Below are 21,040 nucleotides of genomic sequence, written 5' to 3' on the forward strand. Positions count from 1 at the left end.
TGGAAGTGCGCATTTTGACTTCTTGCTTGCGCATTTTTAAAGTTTTGTGTAAAATAAATCCTTATTAAAATCGGTTTAGGTGGAAATTTTCAAAAGGTCTGGACACGCCAGTGTGCGGGATTCTTACCCACTAACACCACCCCCGACTTCCTCCCTGCCCCGCGGAACCATCATAAGGTGCATTACGGGAAGGAGTCAGCTCATTCTAGCTAAGTCACCTTTCTTCTATACGCGACGTACGTGACCGCGCTTTTCACCCCTCCTATGTCTTTTGCAATTTATTTTAGATAGATGCGATCCCGCATCCCAATTCTTCTATTATCCTACTATATTCGGCACCAGACCAGACCAGACAGATCTCCGACAGTGGAAGAATCCATGCTCTGGGTCCTCTGGGACTCCATCGTAATTTGGATAGTCGGGTGATGTTTCCAATTTAAACCTGTGCAGGTATTGGCGATATGCTCCTTGCCTCGTGAGAAACTGAGTGAGATTAAAATTAATCTCACCGTCTCGTCTCTTCAATCATTCCTTGGTGGCAGGAATGAGTCTATGAGTCTATCGACCCTTTCTCGAGCGGTCCCAGGTAACTATTTATGGACCTCTCCCTCTCAGCTTTCTTCGTCCGCGATGGGGCGAGATTGGCATCGCATTGTATATGTTCGCCATCTCATCTGCCAGGATGTCAATCGGCATCATTCCAGAGATGACGAATGCTCCATCCTTTGTTGCTTGTAGCTGAGCTTCCTGCCTATCACCACCCCAAGTATTTGATGGTCGGTTTGGAAGTGATGATATGATTCCCGATTCTTCCCATGCTTAGTAATGAGGACCGTTTTTGGTTTTTCCTCCGCAAGTGTCAGACTAGAGCTCTCTAGCCAACTTTTAACAGTACTGATTGCCTCGCTTGAATATAACTCAGCATCTTCGATATGCGTAGCGTAACCCACCACTGTAGCTTCCCTTGGAAGGGGAAGATTAAATACATCGTTGTAGTTCCAAGGTAGTGATCCCAATAGGGACACCTGCGGAAACGACGTACTCCTGGGGTCCGTCGTCGATTTCATAACAGAGTCTCCTTTCAGTTAAATAATTATCGACGATACCAGCGAGATAGGCGGGAATACAAACCTTCGCTAGGGATTTCAATGCATTTTTCACTTCCAGGGTTACCACCACGAAATATTTGCTGGTACTACTCTTTTCGTGAATTTGATTTTCGGCCAAGCGAGTAGCCAATTTTATGGCATCAATGGTTGATCTGGATTTACGGAACCCATACTGCCGATCTGAAAGGCCGCCTTGGCTCTCAACAACCGGGAGAAATCTATTATAGATTCCCCGCTCTAACATTTTCCCCACAGTGTCCAAAAGACATATGGGTCCGTATGAGGATGGTTCACCTGGAGGTTTACAGGCGTAGGCAGAAGTATCAATTTCTGCTGCTTCCATGGTGCTGGAAATATCCCCTCGGACATACACGCTTCGAACAACTCAGCGAACATGTCCGGATAGATTTCACCGCATGCTTAAGGTCCTTATTTGGTACTCCGTTCAGGCCAGGCGGTTTATTGATCCTATTCTACCGCCGATCTACAGCAGCTCGTCTCTGGTAACTGGCGTCACATTCAGAGGTGGGTGGAATGTGTCGGTGCCCTTCTCTTGCTGGAAGAATAACGCCTGGATGATTTTTAACAAGAGGGTAGGACATGTGATCTGCGGGGATGAACGGTCTCTGAATCGTCCCGGCACGATTCTATAGGCACTCCCCCATGGGTTTCCGTCCGCTTCTGAGCAAAGCTCCTCAAAGCATTTCCTCTTGCTTCGATGGATGGCGAGCTTGAGGATTTTGCGGACTGCCTTATAGGCGCACTCGTTTTGTCCCTGATCAACTTTACCTACCGCTCTCTGCCGAGTTCTTCCAACTTGAATTGCTCCTTCAGACAAATACAAATTTCCCCTTTTGATATCACTTCATCGAGATCCTTACATTGTGTGTAGATCTCATGTTTTTGGGTACGTACTGCGGCATTCTGAGTGAGTTTTTCGCTTGAGTGCGAAAGTCAACAGTTTTGCCTACGCTGGATGTTTTCAGCTTCAACATGAGATTCCCTTTCTGGATTTTTCGCATTCTGTTCACATTTCCACTCAAATCTTTAAGGGGGTTCAGCTTTGACCTTTCTGGGTACCTCCGCGTAGGACAGATTCCCCAACGTAGAAACTACGAAGCTTAGTGGATATTTCATTAGATCGTTTGGAATTCTTCTCATAAAGGAAGTTTACAGGTGCCCAAACGCTGAAGTCGGAATCAAATTTACTGCGTGTAGCATTTCTGAAAGTATCTGAAAACATCATGATGCATCATGCTCCACGAAAGCTTTTATGTGCTTTTATGGTGGATCCACTAATTAGTCTTTCGTGATTCCCGTAATAACTGGCATTCGCATGGCACGGCCCCTTTGAAACAGTTTTATGGGATCTGCTGTTAGGAATCGTTCTTGTCCGAAGTCAGGTTCAATGATTGGGGCAAATAAGGTATTGGACCGCCGCCAAATTCAAACATGTCTACAAAATTATTCCCAAAGTATACTGTGTCCCTCTATAAGTGAGATTTTATATTATTGTTTTGTTTTGGAAAGGAAACTTGCCGTCGACAGGCAATCCATCATTTCTTTGATCAATTCGTCGGTACAATTGAGTAAGCGTGCTTGCCGTTTAGCCAGATGAAGTTAGTCAGAAACAACAGGCCCTTGAGCTGTCGACGAGCCACTCATGATGATTACTTTGTGGAACAAATGCCTCGACATGGGAGAAACCATATGCAACGTAGCGTAATTGAGTTTGGATCATCTTCGAATCGAGCAATATTCAGCTGGACCCATTTAAGAACCATAACTTGATCTTTGAATCTAGCATTTCCGGGGGCCCAAGTGTTCCTGTATTTATAAATCCCAATGATCCCAGATGGTAGTTGAGCGGTACGAGAACAATGTTGCGATTCATAAAATATTTGGGTCCTGCGAAATTTTTGCTTTGACTAGAAAGCGGGTAGAACCCTCCCCGGTGTAAATAGACGATTGCTGGTGGACTACATATGTTGAGAAAAAGACAGTCTTCAGACACATCCCTTGGCTCGATTGTTGGCTGAGGACACATGAACCCATCGTGTGTTGCACTTAGTATCCCGTCCCATGAGTCGATTGGTTGAGGAGATTTGAATCGCAAGTCACCGACTGGAGGTTTTGCATGTGGTATGCCCCGGAAGGCATAAAATATTCTTCCCGAACTCGACGTGAGATAAGTACCGCGAACTTTTCCAAGAGCTGTCGTTAGTATTACGTCACGTCCGTGGTTTCTGGAACAACAGAATCTTCTACTGCTCTTGAATAACAAATTAGTTGGATAAAAATACAAATAATTGCAAGGCCAACAATTTATGACACTGGTGAGTTACTACTGGACTCACTTGGCCTATATATGGACTTTTAATGGGAAATTTTGGTTCATTCTGGTAGTTCATAGTTTCAATTTTAAGGAGTGACAAAAGAAATAGGCGCGTTACAATCATTTAAAGTTGATGTTGAGGGCTATTCAGCGAAACACAATTGATTAAATAATATAGAATTATTGTAGTTGACACACCTTTCCGACTTTACTAGTATATTAGATGCATGGTTATTGTATAACAGGGTGAGCGCGATGTTATTAATTTGACATGCGGTGGGTTGTCAGCCCTACGGAAACCCCCAATTTGGAAGACCAACTGGTACGTTTTGCCCTGTTTTTAGACGCGGGAGACCCGCTTCCATTTTCTCCGTGGAGGTGGAGATAGGGTTTAGTAGTAGAGCTGCTGGTGTTGATTCAGCAGACGTTTCCCAGATTTTATGCTCCATCGTGGGAGTTGGAAAAAAATCACAGTGATGCTGATGATCTCTACGAAATCTAGTCCGCACACCCCTTTCCAACATCCGCATAATAAATTCAACCTAGAATTTCACAAGCAATAGTATATGCGATAATATAGGGCATAATTCTGAAACAAGTCGGGAAACCGGAAGCTGGACGCTTCAGGTATGAAAGGTTTTGTGTATTTCTTAGTACGTGGCACGTAATATATCCATATATTATGTGAGAGTATCCACTTTCGGGTGGTATTGACATTCATAGTCTTCAATTTTCAAAGAAGCAACAAATTTGAGGTATTATAACTTTGTTAGTAATAGTGTGATTTGCACCAAACTTGGTACAATCATGCTCTATATTATAGCCTATATCGCTGCAATTTCACGGTACTAGGATGAACTTAATGGGGGTTTCTAACCAATTACAAAAAATTGTAGTAATATACTATTATTAACTTTATTTAAACAGATATCGGCATGGAAGGTATTTCCGAGCCCAGGCACCATATAGTGGCAGCCTCCTGATTTTTTTCAGATTTTTCGGTTTGGTAGTTTCTGAGAATGGCCCCCTTAAAGAAGTGATCACTTTCAACCCCCCGCGCTCCCCACCCTTCCAACGAGTGTCAAAACTAAGGTCCGCTTTGAAAAGTAATAATCGAGACCTTTGATTTGATACCCCACATGACTATATTTGATGAAAAAAAAATTTACACCCCCCTTTTGCATGTATGGGGACCCCCCCTTAAATTCGATGTAAAAGGATGTAATTCACTGTGCATGAGCGTTCACAGTTGCCACCTTTCTAGCAAATTTGGTGTCAATCGCTATAACCGTCTCCGAGAAAAATGCGTGTGACGGACAGACAGACAGACAGTCAGACAGACGGACAGTACACCGATTTTAATAAGGTTTTGTGTTTACACAAAACCTTAAAAATGGAGGGGAATCCGATTATTAACAAAGTTCTAGAAAGTCAAAGTTTTGCATTTCAATATGTAAACTTACTCCACTCTGACGTACATGACGTCATCAGGAAATATATAAAGTGAACTTATATGAACGGCGGGGTCCATGCTCACATTTTAGTATCCTTTTTTCAAAAAACCTTACTAAAATCGGTTTACTATTCCGTCCGTCTGCCTGTTTGTCCATCATACCCATCTCCTCAGAAGCGAAATGTGTGAAATGTGAAATGAAACATTGTTCTACGTTCAGATTAAGGGGGCCGTAACTTTTTTTCATCGATAACGCCTTGTGGGGCGTCAAATGAAAGATTGCGATTAGTACTTTTCGAAGCAGTACTTTTCACATTGATTGCAAATGGGAGGAGTGCGCGGATCTGTAAAGGGTTAATTACTTCAAGGACCCGTTTTCAGAAATTACCTAACCTAAAAGTCTGCAAAAAATCGTGGTGGTCCTAGAATATACGTAGGCTTCAAAGGCTTCAATATATCATATTTTCCGAGTTTTCACTATCTCGGCAGATGCCGGATTTTACCTAATACTAACACTAACTGCCAAGCATTTAGGCTCGGATGATCCTACCTACTTAAAAACTAAAGGCGCACTGGTGGTGGTGGCCGGTGGTAGATCAGTGGGAGAATCCGTCGAGTACTCCCCGCAATATCGAGCACGTATACAGAATGGTGTACTTCTGCATGGTTTAAACCAAACTCTGCGAAAGTCCCAGGGCATCAAGGGAAGCCATCAGGGATTTAGGTACAATACCTGTAGCTGACAATATTATGGGAACTACAACCACTCGAGACGCCGAATTTCTTTGATCTCCCGAGCCAATGGTTCATAGTTCACCTTCTTCTCCACGTATTTCCGTTCGATGTTGCAATTATGGGGGATAGCAACATCAATAATATACGCGGAGCGACCTGTCTTGTCAACTAACAGTACGCCAGGCGATCAGTCAGAACTTGCCGGTCCCAATACATGCTGTAAGCAGAACTATCAAGTTAATAAAAAGAAAAAAAGACCATTAGCTTTTAAAACTGCGAGAAATCTTCTTTTCATCGACCCTATAAGTTTTTCGGTGATTTCCGCAGAAATAGAACTCTAAACATCGTTTATGCGATATTCTAAATCCTTTTTGTTTCTTATCTCCCTTTTTTGTAGCTCCTTTTCGACATGTACCCACAGGTGCTCCATCCATGAATCATTCATTAGCTTTGTACTGATGAAGGGAGTAAGTTGCTCCCGAAATATATATACATAATAAAATAAAATTGTAGTTGGGATTAAGCTAATGGTCTATTAATTTTAGACTTAAATACAAACAGAAGGCGATATCTAACATTTTAGAGACCATAGCTGTGTGATTTGGGTCGTTGTCATGAACTAACATGATTGCAACCCCAATATTGCTATCGTAGCTGGTGTGTATTGCCTTGCTATATTTAGGTAGCCCACTTTAGTGAGGTTTTCCTGGATTATAAATAGGGACACTGGTCCTTTAGCTGCCATAGCACTCCACACCATAATGCTGTCGCCGTTTTTAACTGTTGGCACAATACAAGCGTCTTCTAAGGCAGTGCCTTCTCTTCTCCACAACAATTGCGGGCCATCATACCTAAATCCTAAATTTCGACTAGTGTTTAATTGTTTTCCAAAACTCTTCTGGCTTATAAACGAACCCCTTTCCCTCAAGTCATTTTTAAGGTTTTGTGTCCAACAAAATCTTATTAAAATCGGTTTACTGTCTGTCTGTCTGTCTGCCCATCACACCATGTACCATGAAATTGCAGTAATATAGGCTATAATATAGAGCACGATCGTGCCAAGTTTGGTGGAAACCGCACCATTATTAACAAAGTTATAATAGGTCAAAGCTGTCGTTTCTTTACAAATTTAAGGCTATGAATGTCAATATCACTGGAAAGTGGATACTCTCACATAATATATGCATATATTACGTGAAACCATGGTGTCACTAAAGGGCCAGGACAGGATAGGATATTTCAAGTAAGTATACCGGAAAGAGACAAATTTGATCATCTACTTGTTTGTTAATAGTAGAAAGATTTTCCCAAATACTATATCCTTATATTATTGCAGAATTTTGCACATCTAAGATGAAGTTAAGCAAGGTTTCTAGTAAAATTTTAACATATGCCGGTATATTGATGCCCAGAGAGAGTGGAGCCCGCTTAAATAGAATCAGTTGTTTTGCGTTTAACCGGGGTGTGCCGGAACTCGGATGAATGCGGTATTGTCCTCTTCATAATTGCAAAAATGTTGCGTTTATCCGTCAAGACGTCAATTTTAAAAAATCGCCTCAGAACAAATGAATTTTATTTTATTAAGCAAGGAAAACAAAATATAAAATTTAGTCGTTATTTAAAGAAATGAACACCGTAAATTATTCATAGAAATAGGGCAAACGTAATAAACGAAGGTTTAATTTGTGTTTATTAAGAAATTCAGTATCTTCGATTGCATTTTATTGGTCGGCCTGTCGCGGGATCTGTCACCAAGAGAGATCAGGTGGGATTTAGCATAGTGAAATAACTCCAACTATACTTTATTTATCTCTTTCCCTGATCTCAGCATTTTATTTTTGTTTTACTGAGGATAGTACAAAGTACGTTGCTTCAAACCCTCCATATCGTAAAACAATGCGAATCGTGAGTAGAGACCATTAAGCTAGACTGTTACCGAACAGAATCCTTTGGACTGTAGCACAGATATTGTATAGTCCGGACCTTAGATCGAGCATTTTCAGAGATTAACATACATTTTGCCAGCCTAATTGCGTCGCTAAAATTACTACTGACGCTACCTTCATATTTTGTAGTCCCCATGTCTGCTTCATATTATCCGACAAGGTAGTTCCAACTTTTTTTACTGTTTTCTAATAGTGTCTTCAACGGTACGACTACACCGATTATGAAGCACGCTCGTTCTTCATTGAGAAGCCGAAATTGATCAGATCTATTGTGATCAACACTACAATCCTACAGTAGTTTCAACCAATAATTTTCCACTAAGCTATATTTCAACACAAGGTTTGGGTGGAGATTCTTGCAAACGAAGTTGTGTTCGTTGGATGGATATACTGGATGATATCCTTTTCACAAACGCATAACCTACAACTAAAATTGGTAATTGAGGGGTTCTGTGGATCTGCCGTTTATATATTTTGTTGGGAGCGTAGCCTCAAAAGTATGACAATGAGAAAGGAGTTCCGCGTTTTAAATAGCGGAATAGAAAGGAAGCGTAATGCTGACCACATTGCCTCCTACAGTGTACTGTAGTGTACTGTTACGATCTTGAATGAAGTGCTCTAGCACACTTCAAGGCCCTGATCCAATATGGATTCTTGTACCAACGATTATTATTATTATAGAAAGGAAGACTAAATGCCTACCCTAATCCATCATCCGATTACTGAAACGAAATAGCATAATTTTACTTTGTAACCAATATATTCAATATGTAGCGTTCGCGAAGAATATATCTTATCTAGTTGCTAGATTCGAAAACTCATTGTTAGTTTCTACTCAAGAAAGATTCAATAAAATAAATCTTCTTTTTCTCCAGTCTTTGTCTGGTTCACAAACAGGGTCGACTGGTCTTGATCTATTTCCCCATTTGGCTCTATTAAATGCCTGATCTGGATACAATTGCGAGGCTTTTAAATCCCTATCCAGTCACTGTTGTTTGGCCGACCTTTTAGTCGCTTATCACCGACTTCGATGTTCAAACCAATTTTGGCAAGTAAATTCGTTGGCGCGAATTACGCGACGATCCATTCGACGGTCGAATACCCTCATTTCGGGTGTAATCAAAACATGTCACGCCACTAGTCCAATATCACATCTTTGCCTCCATTACCACAAGACGCCGTTCATTGTCTTTTCTAGTCGGCCAACATTTACAGCCATAGAGAGCAAGGACCGACGACATTGCGGTAAATTTTAGGTTTGAGAGGTTCGTTAATACGTCGATCACAAAGAACACCAGTTGTGGAACGCCACTTCATCCAGATTGCCTTAATGCGTGAAACAACTTCATAATGCAGCTCTCCATTGGCTGATAGCATTGATATCGTAAGAAAAGAAATGGTTAGACGCAAAAGTGTGTCAGAACTAAGTGCGGGCACATCCATGGTTAAAGCTTTGTGTAAAACAAAGTCTTATTAAGATCATATACTTCCAAATGCAACATGAATATACACTTATGCCTTCAGCTACCAAGTGTGGATTGTTGTGAAAAAACTCATTATTTCAAGAAACAATAAAGGAGCACAGAAAGTGGTTGAAGTTGCAAGTGTAGTTCAACAAGATTTTCCACAACAGTTTTTAGTACCGATTAATTTGAGTATCCCATTTTCACTTGAGGATTGCCTTGTTCTGCTACTTTAGATTTTTGTTGGTAACAATCTTGACAGAATTTCAGACTTTATCCAAAGTTGAGCGAATGCACAGTATATAATATCACAAATAAACAAAGTCTTTGGAGGGCTTAGTGATTCCAGCGAAGACTCATGTTTACGATTAGTGTGAATGAGCAAAATTGAAACCCGGACACCGTCGTACGAAATGCATAAATTTTCAAGGAGGGGTTAAAAGGAGTTGTATGTGTTTTGTATGTTTATAGGAATGTAATGTAGTCTGTTGAATATAAGAAAGGATGCAATGAGACTATTCCTGAAGGCGAATGATAAAAGAAATTCTATTTTCATAAGTAAAATAGAAATGCGGACATAGCTAAAATATCGTAATAGTGATAATAAAAGGTCATATAATTCGGGAAACCGGAAGCTGGACGCTTCAGGGATGAAAGGTTTTGTGTATTGATTTTAAAGGTGTATTCGGGTAGGCAATTGTCCCATTTGTATTTAGCTCGTAATGTTTATGTATCATGCTCAGATTTAAAGCCTTAGAATGCAATGGATTTACACAAAAGTGACAACTCTATATAACTCTGTTAGTAATAGTGCGATTTCCACCAAACTAGTAGTATCGTGCTCTATAGTATACCCTTTATTACTACTTGATGATTCTAGGATAAACTTAAGGGGGATCCCAGGAAATTTCTAAAAAATATACTTATGAATATAGTAATATACTATCATTAACTTTGTTTAAACAGATGCCGGTACGGAGAATATTTTAAGCTCTTGATATCATGTGCATGGACCACACTATTTTTTCAGATATTTGGGTTGGGTAGCTTCGGGGAAGGGGGCCTCGAAGTAACTGACCCCTTTCGGACGCCTCAATCCTCCCCTTTGCAACCATTGTCGAAACTAAGATCATTTTCGGAAAGTACATGATTATACTCGGTTAGAAAAAATTTTACACCCCCGCTTTGCATATAGCCAGGGAACCATGTTACTCATCTGGAATTGTCATCAGGGGCTGCTGAAACTTGGCCCACCGAACGAAGCATTCCTTATGTGGGTGCCAGGGCACTCAACCATCGTTGGTATCGAGAAAGCTGACAGATTGGCTCACCAGGGTTCAGAATCTACGATGATGGGAGCAGAACCAGCTTTTGGCATCCCGCCATCTATTGTCATGTCTACTCCGAAGGGTGAAATGTCAACTTCTGCCGGCAGGCAAAAATCTTTGTGAAGGAATCCGGAGCTGCTGGAGCGGAAGCTTTCTTGTTCCTTAAGAAGTGGGGCATAAGAACCCACGAATCCATGGAAAAAATTGGAGTGTTGATCTCGGCCATCTGCAGCCAATGCGATGAGGAGGCGGAGACGACCTTGCATTTCGTATGCAGCTGCCCGACCTCAAACGAAGGTACCTTAGTAAAATTTTCTTCAACGAAGAATCTGCGCATTTTTGCCTCTAGAGGATGTTCTCAGATTCACGAAAACATGCGAACGCCTTTCGCGAGAGACCGAAGGATAGGCGATTTCCAGGGATAGTACAATGGGCATAGCAAAGGTCTGAGTGCTTGGAACTGCAGCTCGCTCCACTAAACTAAACTAACTAAAACTATGTTACTCACCAAGGGATTTCCCTTTCTACCAAATTTTGTAGCAATAAGAGTAACCGTATGATGATGATCATTTTGAAACTCAATTACATATTCAATTCTAGGTATTGACGAAACGTCGAAACGGTCGAATGCCTATAATCAGTATTTTTAAAGGCAGTGCCTGCTGCAACATTTGTTCCAAAAATAATAAACTGGCTCAGAACATATTACCATACACACCATATAACAGTTTTAGCCTTAGAAAACGGAATTTCTCTGCAAGATTTCGTAGTGGTTAGTTGATCCCACCTCAATACAAAACTTTTTCAAGAAAGCAGTATTCGTCAATCTGTTGCGATGTGAGTGCTATGGAGACATTACACATGAGGAAATTGTAAGGGTAACGATGGAATGCAACACCGAAATAAGGAATTTCCAGAAATTGAAAATATAAAACTAATTCTAAAACTTGGCTTTGGAATGATGATGTTGAAATGAAGGTCCGTGAAAAGAAACGCCTCTACCACAAATTTCTCGACGATAAAACGCCTGCTAATTGGCAAATTTATAAAAATGCCAACCGGGAAGCAAAGAAAGCGGTCGCTGTCACCCGAGCGAACCATTTCAAAAATCTTTACGATAAACTGGACACTCGGGATGACGAGAAAAGTGGAAAAATGAGCATGAATTGAAGAAGTCGCCTTAAAGAAATCAACTGAGCTACATTTTATACAATAAAGATCGCTGAATTTCCTAAGTGATTTAATTTTCCTTTATTATTTTTGTTCTGTTTATATGAATAATTTCCACTCTTCATATTTTTAAATAACAACCGAATTTTGCATTTTGATTTCTGTGTGCAATGAAATAAATTCTCTAATTCGTAAGCGTTCTTCTTTTCAAACCCACGTCTTGACGGAGAAACCCAATAATTTGCCATTTACATATTTAAAGAAGAGGTGATTGCACAATATTGCATTTATCCGAGTTCGGGCTAAATGCACAAACGGGTTAAATGGAAAATATTTTGAAGTTACGATTGATTGCATTTAAGCAGACTCCGATGTGTTCCTAGAAACCCAAAAATCTCCTAATAATAAAATTTTGTTTCAGTGTCTATTCAAAGTCAAAGTCAAAGTGAGCTCAGAGCATAAATGAAGACGCCATCTACGAAATTAAGAATTTATGGGTTAGATAATGTACGGGTCTCACACAAATTTAATTGAAACGGTTCCCTTCAACTTTTTCGCTAAAGTAAATCTACATCTAGGGAAACTCCAAGTTCCAAAGAAATTATAATTGTTTTTCTTTATTGAAGTCTGAATCTCAATTTAGCAGCAGCTAAAATTCTAATCACGCCTAAAACAGGATATGCACATATCTAATTAACGGGCGTATCTCTGCCTTTTCAATTTTCCCTTTTTCACCCTCAATTTACCTATCTTTTGAACATGTGGTGGACGGCCCATAAAGCTATTACGACAGTTTCAAAAAATGCCGCCGACTTTAATTTCACACTTCCGATTTGCTGCATGTTTGGAATTCAAGATGATCCTACAAATATTTTTTCATGACCATTTTTTCCTACGCTTGAAGGACTCCTCAAATAGAGGCTCAAATTCAAGAACACTGAGTTCTTTTATAAAACAGTAAATAGCACGTTGGTGGTCTAGCTCAAAAGATGTCTGGTCGTTTCTACAATTTTACGACAGGTTGGTTGGTTCAGATCAACGAGTAGTAAATGCCATTTCACTAGTGAGTGGGACAAATGAGAGTTTTTTCAAAGGAGTCGTTTGAGGTTTGGAAAAAATATTGAAAAACTTGTTTCGAGGTTCAACAACTAGTTAAATGGTCGCTATAGCGTATTATTAATGTGAAATGGAGACAGGAGAAATTTTCACAACTTTCTGACAATTCTTTCCTTCCGTGTCCTGGCTGGGTAATTTATAATTCAATAATTCAGTCTATTATTATATTATTATAGCACATATACCACGGCGATGTATGTGACGATGCGAGAGTGTGTTGCTTCACCCCGATTGCCTAAAACCCTTTAAACAGCGACGCGGTGGTTGAAATTCTTCAGAGAGAAGTATCTAGATTGGAAATTCTATACATATAGTATAAATTGCAGATTGAAAGCAAAACCCGCCCATCTGGGGGGAGGGGTGTGCCACTGCCCCCCCCCCCACCGGGGTGTAAATTTTTTCGGAAATCGATTAAATGGTCGATTCACAACGAACGTTGTTTCGTGAAAATTGTTCGTACAATATGAGGTATAATAGAAGTCAGTGAGGTAAATAATAATGGAGCTATGGTCAAAATAATGTAAATATTATACCTAAATTTTTCATATAAAAATCAATTAAAACTAAACCTGGTTATTGGCGAGTGCTGGATGAAGTCTCACTCTCAGAGAGACTGGTAGAGCGTCACATTCGCGAGAAGGCGTTAAGGCTGCACCCACTAAATGAAAACCAACATGCTTACCAAAGTGGAAAGTCCTCTTCATTTTTTGGTTTCAAACATAGAGAATGCAACTCACGATGGGGGTGTTCGTGGACTTGGAAGGGGCTTTTGACTGTGCGCCTTTCCAAAAGCTCTGTGATGCTGCCCGAAAGCATGGTATTGGCGAAACTCCAATAAACTAGATCTCCGTTATGCTAACGCAGAGATTGCTGTGTGCTGAAGTGGGTGTTGATCGCTACCTAGCAACGGAAGTGACGAAAGGCAGCCTTCAAAGAGGTATACTATCGCCACTTCTGTGGAGTTTGCAGATCAGCTCACTTCGATGCGACCTGCAAAATCTTCCAATACACGTTCAAGCTTATGCAGATGACGGGGATGTACTGGCTATTGGTCGAGATCTCGGAATGGTGTGCAGAAGTACACAACGCACCATTGATTTGGTTGAAAGTTGACGTCTCACGCATGGATTTTGAGTAAATCTAAATAAAACCACAATGGTATTATTTACAAAAGGAGGAAATTGGATGGTCTTTGCCTTCTAGAGATGAGGGGCACAACCCTTCAACTATCCGAGAAAGTGAAATATCTGGGAGGCCTCAGGTAGTAACGTCGATATATGTTGCTATCATTAGGCGGATGTTCACTTGTGCGTTCGTAGTTTTATGGATTAAGGTGAAAGAAATGGGCTTTCGCTGTTAACTAGCCAGTTCTTTGCAGCTGTGTGTCTGGCTATCACCAGTGACATGAGCACCACATCCAGCGCAACTCGGATGCATTACTCAATTTGCAGCCTATGGATTTGTTTATTCAGAGCACTACAATGAGAACAGCTCATAAACTAATTTTGAAATCAAGAAAAACTCTTCATACATTCATGATGTATTCTCCGAACTCCACTTATGTCAAACACGACAAAAAGTCTCGAAGCGACATTAAATGCTAAGGGTGGAGGAGTGTTTAAAAATGGTGATTCGGTCAGTGCTCTTAGAGAACAGAGCCCTTACATGGAGGAACTACTTTTCATGCAGCTTGGAGCGAAAGTAGTTGACCTGTCCAAGTTTATGAAGGACATGCATCAAGTTATCAAAAACATGTTGAAAGCGATTAGCGTTCTCTATAATATCGCAGAAGGAAAAAGGAGCAGCAAAGCAAAAGCTGAAATCGGCCGCCCAAACAGCGATCCAAGTGACACCTACCCATTGTGCCACCGACCTGTCACCAAATAAAAGAGTGCCGGAGAAAGATAGTGATCCTCTAGGGAATCCGCATGTTCCTAAGAGGAAAAAGGCACTTTAGTAGTTGCAAAGAATGGAACTACAAGTACGGAAAAGAGGAAGCGTGAGCGCATATTGCGACCGTGGGAAACCGCAAGTTAAAAACACACTTGGGGAAAATGTCACAATATGGGTGGAAAAACATGAGACCTATATACAATCGAAGGATCCCGACGAAGTAACATCCAAAGAAGGAAATTTAAACAGCGTTAAAAGATCAATTTTAGTTGGGGGAATTGGGTGCAGAACCCATTGTGAGTCTGAGGAAAGTTAGTGAGTTAGTAGTAAGAAAAAGAAACAAAAAGAAAAGCTTAAATTTTTCGTGAAATTCCATATTTCGAGAACCAGTTGTCGTCTTTTTTTGCTCGGTGAGTTTTAGTCTGATTTGTTTTTAGACCAGCTTTTTCTTGAACTGCTTGAATCTAGATTTTAATTGCTGGTTAATTTAATTTCTTACTTATTAATCCATAAAGCCAATTCTTGATACTCCCTAGAACGCCCTTAATCCCCAAAATCCACATATCTACAAGGTATCTTGTGGATAATGAAACTCTCTAATGCATCTAATTTTATCATTTCGATGTCGCGTTTCGTTAAGAGATTTTTTACCTGGACTATAGGTACCCGCCATTTGACTCGTCGATGTTTAATTAAAATTATTATGGGAATGGGGGAAAGCTACTACACGTTTAAGAATGGATACTTAAAAACCATCGAGAACGTCAACATGGGTAATCTGTTATCACCACTTATCAGCGATAGCTTTATGGAGCGAATCGAGGAACGTGTAGAACAGCTTGGAATTTTACTAAAATTCTGGGCTAGATATACTGATGACCTTATTGCAATTGGGAAACGAGGCCAGCCTGAAACCATTTTCAACAAACTGAATACCCTCCATGGAATTCATCACTAACAGCAGCAAAAAAGAAACTGGAGGAAAATTGAACTATTTAAAAGTAGAAGCTGGTCCATAAGTAGACTGGATTAAAATTCTCCAAGGAAGAGAGCAATTGGTACTCGAAATATCGGTATATGGGAAATGAAAGTTCTTATTCGCCATTGCAGAAAATTTCTAGTCTCTTATTTTTGGTTTTTTCTTACTAAGAAACAAACGACACACACACACATGTTTTACAAAACAACCCACAAAAGTAGAATTAGCTATGGTAGTACTCAAACTGATAAAATGGAGGCGGCACAAAGCTATTAATGGCAGGAAAAGTTCGAATCGGATGGGTTGTCTGCCGTCTGAAAGAGCAAACTTCATTAAAGGGGTCCTTTGTCCGGATAGCTGAGTGGTTAGAGCACAAGGCTGTCGTACGGTAGGTCACGGTTCAAATCTCACTGGTGGCAGTGGAATTTGTATCGTGATTTGACGTCGGATACCAGTCGACTCAGCTGTGAATGAGTACCTGAGTCAAATCAGGGTAATAATCTCGGGCGAGCGCAATGCTGACCACATTGTCTCCTGTTGTGCCGTTACGGTGTTGAATGAAGTGCTCTAACACACTTCAAGGCCCTGATCCAACATGGACTGTTGCGCCAACGATTATTATTACTATTATTTGAATACCTCAACGTCATCGATCGGACCAATTTTTTTTAATTAACATCAAATAAAAAGTTCATGGGAGAAAGGCCATATTGCTAAGGAATGCAATAGCCACACCAAATGCCTATTATGCGAAGAAAAAAAGGCATGGGATAAGCAACATATTGCCGGAATTAGTAAATACCCAGAATTCAGAAGATCATTGACAGCGATGAAAAAATGAGTTTTTTTTTTAAATAAACATTAGCGAGAACTACCCCCGCAATGATCATCATCAACGGCGCAACAACCGGTATCCGGTCTAGGCCTGTCTTAATAAGGAACCCAGACATCCCGATTTTGTGCCTAGGTCCATCAATTCGATATCCCTAAAAGCTGTCTGGCGTCCTGAACTCCATGACTATATCTCAGGCAGGGTCTGCCTCATCTTCTTTTTCTACCATAGATATTGCCCTTGTAGACTTTCCGGGCTGGATCATCCTCATCCATACGGATTAAATGACTCACCCACCATAACCTATTGACCCGGATGTTATCCAGAACCGGACGGTCATGGTATCGCTCATAGATTTCATCGTTATGTAGGCTACGGAATCGTCCATCCTCATGTAGGGGGCTGAAAATTCTTCGGAGGATTCTTCTCTGGAACGTGGCCAAAACTTCGAGTTTTATTTTTGCTAAGAACCCAAGTCTCCGAGGAATACATGACGACTGACAAGATCATTGTCTTGTACAGTAAGAGCTTTGACCCTATGGTGAGACGTTTCGAGAGGAACAGTTTTTGTAAGCTGAAATGGGCTCTGTTGGCTGACAACAACCACGCGCGGATTTCATCATCGTAGCTGTTATCGATTGTGATTTTCGACCCTAGATAGGAGAAATTATCAACGGTGTCAAAGTTGTAATCTCCTATATTTATTCTTGCAGTTTGACCAGTGCGGTTTGATGTTGTTGGTTGGTTGGTTTCCCTTGCCTTTCCTTTCCTCCCGCAGTGATCACCCAGCAATTATCTTCGAGCTAAGGAGACAACCAAACGGTAACCAAATATTATATCCAAAGCCGCTGCTGGTTGCAATACAATTTGTGGCAATTCATGGAAAGGATACAGCAAATACTGCGCGGTAGTAACCCTGGACGTGAAAAATGCATTTAATTCGGCCAATTGGAGTCGTATATAACAAAAGGTAGACCTAAGCAACGGTGGCTTGATACGCTGGATGGGGATTTGAAAGCCTCGAGATTGCACCCAGATCAGGTATTCGACAGAGCCAAATGGCGAAGCCGATCACGACGAGCCGACCCCGCTTGTGAACGGGACAAAGGCTGAAGAAAAAGAAGAATTGGAGTCGTATATAAAAGTCGAAAATTAGTGTTCCTTTTTATCTTGCTGGCATTGTGGACAGCTACTTGTAAGAACGGACGCTCTGGTATGACACCAATGATAGACCGCGGGAATATGTTGTCTTTGCGGTTGTCCTGCAGGGCTCCGCACTGGACCAACTGCTGTGGAACATCTTGCACAACGATCTTCCGAATTTTCCGCTTCTGAAGGAGGCCACGGTGGTCGGCTTTGCCAAGGACATTGCCCTGATTGTAATTTCAAAGCATCTTGAAGATGCTGAGTTGTACTCATGGAAAGCAGTCAGTGTTGTTAAGGCTTGGTTGGTTAACACTGATACTCACGGAAGAAAAGATGGAAGAGATCCGCATCACCAACCGCCGGAAGATAAATTTCGTCCGCATTAGAATTGACTCCCGAATTAGCCATCAAATACTTAGGAGTGATCAAAGATGTTGAGCTCAGTTTTAAACAGCAGGTGCACGGCATACTTGCAAACTGCTTATAGTCAAGGTGGTGAGTTTCATTTGGCTATATGCAGTCCCAGTTTAGGGAACAGCGTTGCTTGTTTTATGTAACGTACACAATTTATTTATTTATTTAATGGACAATAAACTCAAAAAAAAAAATAAACAGAGTAAACTCCAATTATTTAGGTCGTCGATAAAACTAAAAATAATAAAGGGCCCGAAATAGATCCCTGTGGGACGCCAGAGGGGGAGGGGGGAGGAGCGGGATGTGCAGCCTTCGAAAGAGAGGCGCAGGATCGGTTGGAAAGGTAAGAGGTAAGCGATAAAACAAGTGGTATGGGAACGTTTAGAAGAAGATAGAAATAGCTTGTGATACAGCGCCGAAGGTTTTAGCGAAGTCAGTGTAATAGTTTTAGGCAGTGGAACTAGACTTGACAAAGCCGTGTTGCTCATTCACTATGTGGTGGCCAAAGTCGGCGTTTTTAGAAAGGTCAAATTGGAGGTCGGTACAGGTGTACATGAAAATGGATAAAGGAAGGGAAGGGTGGATGGACTTATCAGGGAGGGAGGGCAGGCCGGGAGTAGTAGGCCTGGAGATCATAGGAAGATTAAAATCGCCACAGAGGATGAAAAGAAGTGAGAGGAAAAAAACGGTTAAGACATTTGATAACCTGTCGGAGAAATCCTCGTAATGATAAAGGGGGATGAGGTACGAAAAATATACGCTGGGTATGATAAAGAGGCATATGTTTGGCGGAATGACTCGTATGGTCACAGAATCCTATGTGGAGAAGGAGAAGGCAAAGATGATTCCGCCACGGGGGGCGCCGGTTGTTTTGCCAAGTGCAGCGCCGTCTCTGTCACTACGAAATACTAAGTACCTTGAATCTAAAAACTTATCATCAAACCAGGTTTCAGAAATGCAGATGACGTGATGTTGGAAGGCTAAGGCATACAGTTTGACACCCGACAGCTTCGTCTTTGGACCCCTTACATTTTGATAAAACTGTCTAAAGTTGTGAAAATCAAGTTCAGTGTGGCAGGCGGGCGAGGTCAAAATTTTTCTTGAAGCTTAGTCCTTTCTAAGAGATTAGATTTTTGTCTGCTATTTGTCTAGTCAAGCCTAAAATTGATAGACAAGGGGTAGCTTCAGGTTTGGTTGTAGATAGGCAATCTTCTTTGAGACAGGTGTCCAGCCACAGGGCAAAGACCCATCTTTCTCGATTTCAGGCTGGTCTGAGGGCGGTAGATAGAGTCGATTAGGGGCAAACAGGTCGCTACTATAAGGTAGTCCGCAAAACCCTCAAGCTCACTATCTAGCGAAGCACGAGGAAATGCTTTACGAGGCTCTACTCAGAGGCAGACGAAAACCCGTGGAACCAGTAGAAGTTTTTACTACTACCTAAGCCTGATAAATTTCCAGGTGAACCATCCTCATACAGAGCCATATGTCTCCTGGACACTGTGGGGAAAATGTTAGAGCTTGTAATCTATAGTAGATTACTCCAGGTTGTTGAGAGCCAAGCCGGCCTTTCAAATCGGCAGTATGGGTTCCGTAAAGCCAGATCAACGATTGATGCCATCAAATTGGTTACTGGCTTGGCCGAAGATGCAATTCACGGAAAGGGTGGTACCAGCAAATATTGCGTGGTAGTAACCCTCGACGTGGAAAATGCATTCAATGCGGCCAATTGGAATCTACTACGCAAATCCCTAGCGAAGGTTGGTATTCCCGGCTATCTCGCTGCTGTCCTCGATAGCTCTGGTATGACACCGATGACAGACCCCAGGAGTACATTGTTTCCGCGGGTGTTCCGTAGGGCTCCGTATTGGGTCCACTACTGTGGAATATCATATTCAGCGATATGCTTAATCTTGTTCAAATTGCAATGGAGGCCACTGTCCGAGATTTGTGGAAGACGGAAAAAAAATAGAGGCCATTCTAGGAGAATCTGGGTCTGGTGCCGAAAATATTAGGACAAAAAGAGAATTGAGATGCAATCACCTCCATGGTCGTATCTATCCAAAACATACTGCGAATGGCAGAGAAGTGGAGAAAAGCGCGGTACGCCGCGTATAAAAGAAAAGTGACTAAACTAGAGTGAGCTGACTCCGCCCCGTAATGTAATACCTTACGGTGGTTCCGCGGGACAGGGAGGGAGTCGGGGGTGGTTTCAGTGGGTAATAAACCCACACAGTGGTGCGTCCAGACCAGTGTCTTTTGAAGATTTTTCACTTCCACAAAAACAAAACAAAAAATACACAGACAGACGGACAGACAAAAAAAAATAAAAATGTTGCTTCTGTTGGCAAAAGTTCATGAAAACATTATGGGAAAAATTGAAGATAGAAATTTTGTGATACTAATAATGTGTGATGTGTTCTGTTTTGTATATTTGGATGGTTGGTCGCGTCTTTCTCTGAGCCCGGGCATTTACAATACCTCGAATGCATTTTTCAACATCTTCTTGGGCTGGTCTAGTACTTAACGTTGAAAAGTGCAAATTCCTACAATCGCAGGTGAGATTCCTCGGCCAACTGATTACCTTTGAAGCATTCAACCGAACTCAGTCAAGGTGCAAGCGATTTCGAACTTCTCGCTGTCTGTTAAGGATCTGAGAAAGTTTTTGGGCATGTTAAATTTCTATCGTGGTTTTTTGTCCAAGGCCGCCCACCATAAACCGATTTGTAATGCCTTCTTGTCTGGGCCGAAAATCAAAAACTGCCTTCTGATTGTGTGGTTTTCCGAGGCTGTCCAGGCGTTTGAGACCACCAAGCAACAAGTGGGGGATGCTACACTTCTGTCATTTTTGAACGCATTCTTGACAACCGTATTCGCGAAATCGTTGAAATAACCGTGAATCAAGCCGGATTTGTCAAGAACTGCGGAACTATTGACGCAATACACGCTGCGCGGCTACTCATGGAGAAACACCGTGAGAAGCATCGCCCTCTTTACATTGCCTTTCTGGATCTAGAGAAAGCATTTGACCGTGTACGACACGAACTCATCTGGTATGCTTTACGACAACACTTCGTGCCAGAAGAACTCGTGCGCTGGATTCACTTGCTCTACCACGATCCGA

General features: G+C 41.4%; 1 pseudogene; it reads right to left on the reverse strand.

Moving 5' to 3' along the window:
* Nucleotides 1-2,408: 2,408 nt before the first annotated feature.
* On the reverse strand, nt 2,409-3,520 carry LOC119652110 (annotated as a pseudogene).
* Nucleotides 3,521-21,040: the final 17,520 nt, after the last annotated feature.

The sequence above is a fragment of the Hermetia illucens genome, chromosome 3, assembly GCF_905115235.1.
Source record: "Hermetia illucens chromosome 3, iHerIll2.2.curated.20191125, whole genome shotgun sequence".
Taxonomy (NCBI): Eukaryota; Metazoa; Arthropoda; class Insecta; order Diptera; family Stratiomyidae; genus Hermetia; species Hermetia illucens.